The sequence below is a fragment of the Pteropus medius genome, unplaced genomic scaffold (assembly GCF_902729225.1).
Source record: "Pteropus medius unplaced genomic scaffold, Ma_sr-lr_union100, whole genome shotgun sequence".
NCBI lineage: Eukaryota > Metazoa > Chordata > Mammalia > Chiroptera > Pteropodidae > Pteropus > Pteropus medius.
This window is the reverse complement of record NW_024342470.1, coordinates 4,491,512-4,497,727: the sequence shown is the minus strand read 5'-3', so window position 1 is coordinate 4,497,727 and position 6,216 is coordinate 4,491,512.

The window sequence follows — 6,216 nt, the reverse complement described above, 5'->3', positions numbered from 1 at the left end:
AATCTTTGATGACTTCAAGTTTGCAAAGATTTTCTTATATGTTTAAAAGTTTCACAGTTTTAACTTTCTTGTTATATCCATGATAATTTTTTAGTTAATTTTTATGTATGTTTGAGGTAAGGGTCAAGGTCATGTTTTTCCAAAAGGATATTCATTTGTTCCAACACCATTTGTTAAAAAGATTCTTCATTCTCCATAGAATTGTCTTGGCAACTTTGTTAAAAACAAACAAACAAACAAACAAAACGATCATGTATATGTGGACTTAGTTCTGTACTATCAATTCTGTTTCTTTGATTTATAGATTTGTACTTATAAAATCACATTGTCTTGACTATTGTAGCTTTATAGTAAATCTTGAAATCAGGTAGTGTTAAGTCCTCTAACGTAGTTCTTTTTCAAAATTGTTTTGGCTATTCTATATCCCTTATAAATTTTGGAATAAGTTTATCAATATCAAAAATAGTCTGCTCAGATTTTGATAGGGATTGAGTTAAAGCTATAAATTAATTTAAGGAGAATTGATATATTAACAATATTGAGTTTTCCAGTCCATGAATATGATATATCTCTCCATTTAGATTTTCTTTACTTTTCTCAGCAATAGTTTAGTTTCCATTTTACAGGTCTTTCACAATTTTATTAGATTTAACCCTTAGTAGTTCATCTTTTCAAATGTTGTTATAAACGCTGTTTTAGTTCTTTTTCCAATTTTTCGTTGCTAACATATAGAGATGCAGTTGATTTTTGTATATTAATTTTGTGTCCTGCAACCATGTTCAACTTATTTATTAGTTCTAGTAGGAAGACTTTCAGATTTTCTAGGTCTATAATCATTTCATTTGGGATAAACATAGTTTTACTTCTTTCATTCCAAACTGTATGCCCTTACTCCTCCTCCTTTTTTTGCATTGTTTAGGACTTCTAGTATAATGTTTTCTTGTTCTGAATTTTATAGGGGAAAATATTCAGTCTTTCTCCATTAAATATGTTGTTTGATACTATATGGGTTTGTTCTTTTTTGGTAGATACTGTTAATCAGGTTGAAGAAGTTCTCTTGCTATTCCTAGTCTGCTGAGAGTTTTTTTATATATTGAATGGAGATTGAATTTTGTCAAATACTTTCCCTACATCTATCAAATGCACTATATTCTGTTAATATGATAAAGTACATCAATGTATTTACAAATATAAAGCCAAGCTTGAATTCCAGGAATAAATTCCATTTGATTGTGATTTGCTATCCTTTAAAAATATTCCAGGACATAATTTGCTAATTGTTTTATCGAATTTAGTGTCCATATTCATAAAGGATAGCAGTCTGTAGTTTTCTTGTAATATCTTTGTCAGGTTTCGGTAACGGAATGCTGGCTCATTTTCTATTTTCTGAAGAGTTTGTGTAGAATTTGTATTATTCTTTCTTGAAATGTTTGAATATTGAATGTAGAATTCACAAAAGAGTCATTTGGCCAGAGATTTCTTTGGGTGAAGGTGTTTAGACTATTTGGGCTGCTATAATAAAAATACTATGAATAGGTAGCTTAAACAACAAATATTTATTTCTCACAGTTCTGGAGAAGGGAAGTCCACGATCAATGTGCTGACAGATTCAGTGTCTGGTGAGGGCCTGCTTCCCGGTTCATAGATAACCATCTATTTACTTTGTTCTTACATGGCAGAAAAGGAGAACTCTGGTTTCTTCAGCCCCACATAAGGGCACTAATCCTCTTCATGAGGGCTTCGCCCACATTAACCAGTCACCTTTCAAAGGCCTCAATTTCAAGTACCATCACATTAAGATTAAGCTTCAATATATGAATTTGGGGGGACAGAAACATTCAGTCCGTAGCAGTGTTTAATTACAAATTTAATTTATTTGATAGGATATAGGTCTATTCAGATTTTCTATTTCTTCTTGAGTCAGTTTTGGTAAATTATATTCTTTTAGCAAATTTATCTATTTCACCTAAGTTGTCATATTTGTTGACATGATGTTGTTCATATTTTCTTATCATCCTTTTGGTATCTGCACTACTATGGTTATGCACCATCTGTAGTGATGTTTCCTCTTTCATTCCTGAACTGGTAACTTGTGACTACTCTCTTTTATTCTTGAAAAGTCTAGCTAGAGGTTTTCAATTCTATCGATCATTTCAGAGAGCCAGTTTTTACTTTCATATTTTTTGTCTATTGTTTACCTGTTTTTTATTTTATTGCTTTCTGCTCTTGGTTTTACTATTTCTTTACTTCTACATATCTTGGGTTTAATATGTTCTTCTTTTTCTAGCTTCTCATAGTGGAAGCTTATATCATTGACCCCATTTTTTGCCTATTGATTCAGAGTTTACATTTTGTCTGCTTTATCTTTCATAGTCAGTGCTTTATAAATACTTTCTCTTTTATTGTTCATTATTTTATTATTTTGGAATGTGTCTTGTTTTCTCTACTCTAATTAATCTGTTTTGATAGATTTGATAGATAGAATCATACCTTTTTTCTCTTTGCATCCTACATAAATATTAACATCATGTTCTGCATGTAGTAGGCACTTAATAAATAATTATTAAAAGAGAAAATAATATTTTTGTGTATTTCCAAGCATCAGAAATATATGGAGAGTGGAGAACAGTGGCTTAATATTCCTGTTTGATCATCAGAAGTCAGCTCAGACATCATCTCTACTTGGAAGGAGTCTCCACTGGTGAGAGCCCTGCTCTCTCATTCAGTTTTATTTATCTTGCATGTACTCCTATTGTTGTATTTATGGTGTATAATAATATTTAAAATTTAATTTACAAGTTTGTCTCTCCTACTCTAATCTTAGGGGTTTTTTTTTTTTTTTGACAACAGGGACCCTGTCTTGTTCTTCAGTGCCCAGCACAATGCCTGACATAGAAATCATTCGATAAATGTTTGTTGGGTGAATGAGAGAACAAAAAGCCTTTCTCTGCCTCTGAAGTCTGGTGAAACATTCAGAACATATGTAACAATCTGTGCGTTCTGTTGTGCTATATTTCAGAGAATAAACATGCAGGCCTATTGTATTGTTAAAATACATTTTAAATGGAAAAATGTTCAGCATGTGTTGTAAGTTACTGCTCTCACTCCGAGTAGGGTCCGGAATCAATCAATGTCTAGAACCCAACAGCAAATGGACAACACTGCCACTCCTCCCCCACCATTTCCTTTGTCTTCAAAGAAAATAACTGGTTTAAACCAAACTAACCTCTCCTGTCTTTGTTCTCAGAGATGAGGACTGTTTCACAAAGAAAGGAGGGTCTGCATCTTCACCATTTCAGAAATACTGAGTTCAGAGTAATTACATGACAGGAAATGTCCCTAAACTCCAGCCAGATCAATTTGTTCCCCCTCCCCAGGGCTATTATCACAGTGCCCTTGCCAAAGCTCTCAACAAGTCTTCATAATCTCTTGCATGCTTAGTTCTCTGTGGAGTTTTCCAAGCACTTTCCCACCCATTATCTTTTCTAATCGTCACAACAGCTGCTGTTATGTTCCAGAGGGCACCGAATAAAGGAAAAAGATCCAGCTCTGGAGCCAGCAGCAATGATTCCAGTTCTGTTCTGCCACTTACCGGTGTGTGTGTGTGTGTGTGTCAGTTAGCAAATATCGTCATCTCACCTAACCTTTGTTTTCTCATTTGTAAAATGGGGATAATAATACTTACCTCACAAGCTTCTTAGGATTGTTAGTGCTAATATGTATAAACCATGTGGCATGATATTAAGCACATGATAGGTGCTTGCTATTATTATTGGTAGTTATCATTATTTTCATGTTCTGTAAATGTTGTAATTATTTTGGATTCTTGTAGCAATTCAGAGTGAGATTAAACCAGGTGCTAATGGACATCATATATACCACCAATTTACTGCCTCTCAGCACAGCACAAGACTAAAAGGAACTTAAGCAAATACCACTCTCCCGCTCCCACACACACACACTAAAATGGAACAAAAGGAGGCCCCATAGCTTAAGCAATACTGGGGTGAAATTAAATCTATTCTGGAATCTGCGTAGACCTTATCCTTAAAGTGGTTGCTTTGGAGAATTTGGTACTACTTAATCTGTTTCTATGAGTATAATTTAATAAAAATTGAACTGGCACTTACCCTGTGCTAGATGCTAAGTTTAGAGAGATAAACAAATAGATATATAAGTAACTGAACAGATCTTTGCTCTCCAATAGAAAGCTGTACAAAGTGCATAGAAGATGGAATCACTAACTTTGTCCAGAGAAAGGCTCCACAGAAGAAGCTTAAAGAATTGGTTGTGTTTTCCTCAGATGGTGCCATCACTGAGTCTTACAGGTGTGATGAGATTTTGCGAAGGTCAGCTGTGGTGAGCAGTGGAGTTACAGGGCTTAGCTTGGCATCATGGTCAAGTGTTTGCTTTAGAGCAAACAGAACTAAGTGAGAATCCAAACTCTGTTGTCAATAAGCTGGGAAACCTTAGATAACTTGGCTCAGCACTTTTGTTTACTCAGCTTAAACCGGAGATACCAATAATATCTACTGTGGGGATTTTTAAGGGCTCAGCAAACAATTTCCCATCTCTTCCATATAAGTTTAAATTAATCAAAAGGGCAGAAATTAGATGGATACCAAAATCTCATTCTATTCTAATAAAACTGTATTCAAAAACTTGGTTGCTTAGAAATGATGGGCTTCCTATTCTTGTACCCCAACTTTAAACATACACTCTAGACACAGGCAGAAATAGAAACTGCAGGCCTCTGTCCTGGGGCAGATCTGCTCCACTAAACTTACTGTGAGACACAGCAGGCGGACCAAAATGCATTCTTTCTCTAGATAGGCAGATCAAAGAGTTGTCCTAGGTGTGGCTAAGCGTGTCTAATTCATTTTTCCCAACCAACCAATGAAATGAGTGACCCTCCCCAGAGAGAATGAGGGGGTGAGCAAGAGGCCAAGAGTTTTAATCTAATAGATATCCTTCCACATGAAAACGCAAAACCAGAGGGAGGTTGCCTCTAACACTTACAGTAAAGTATGGTTATGAGGATGAAATATGATGTAATATATACAAAATACTAAGCACAGTGCCTGACACAAATACTCAACAAATGTCAGCCTTTATTGTTGTTGTTATGGTAGTAGATTGGCAGGGCTCAATATATTGTCTGATATCCTCCCATTAAAATATTCATGAAAATATGCAAAAAGATAAAAACTGGAAGTGAAAGAGAAAACCATATGCCAAAGTCTAAAAAGTAATTTCTTGCAGCTGTACTGTTGATAAAGATACACATCCTGCACTATACTCTCCTTTAGAAGGCATGGAACCCCCTTTTGGGCAAGAGTCTCAACTGATCCCAGAAATCAACAAACCCTGTGCAGCTACATCCCTTCTACATTTGAGAATTCTCTACTGAGCTTGACAGAAGTAGTCCTATCTTCTCATTTCCATAAATTCCTCTCCACACATACCCAGAAGCTGTAAGTCTCAGGACATGTGATATATTACATCTTGAAATGAGTAAATAGCCAAGGGAAAACATTCTGATAGAAATGGTAGAGTTCTGGGAATAGTGCGGTGGGAAGAGATGGGGTATGGGTGACGAAAGAAGCAGGGAAAAGGAGGTGGTCTTTTGTGCTCTATCTGACAAAACAACTAATAAATCGCATCTGACCCAAAAGCAGAGATAGGGGAGATCTCACCTCAGTCTTGCTCAGTAAGTTGAGATGATTGCCTGTCTGATCCAGGAATAGGGGCCATGTATATCCACCCCTATTCTAAGTCTACATCTTAAAGAATACTCCAGCACCCAAGTGCACTGGAAGAGAAACCAAGGAGTTACCATGGCCTCTACCTGTTAGGAAAGATTGGGCCTTGTTCAAGGATAAGTCAACAGTGAAAAAGAGCCCTATAAGAATTATAATAGCATAAAAGAAATGGAAAACTATTCTCTAGGCTCAGAGGAAAATTATAGCTCTAAAAATTACTACAGGAGTCAGAAGAGTTTTTGGAAGACATTTGCTTGTTATTTTCGATAAGATGGAAGAAGTCATGATCTCTCTGAAAAGGAATAAGTGAGCTTTATCAGCAATAGTCTGAGATAAAAAGGGAGCTTGCAAGTCAACTCCAAAAGCAAGCCTAATAATAATATCAGGGTAGGCATGCTTTTACAAAATTAAATTTTTCTTGAAGAAAAGATTAGAACAAATAAAACAAACATGA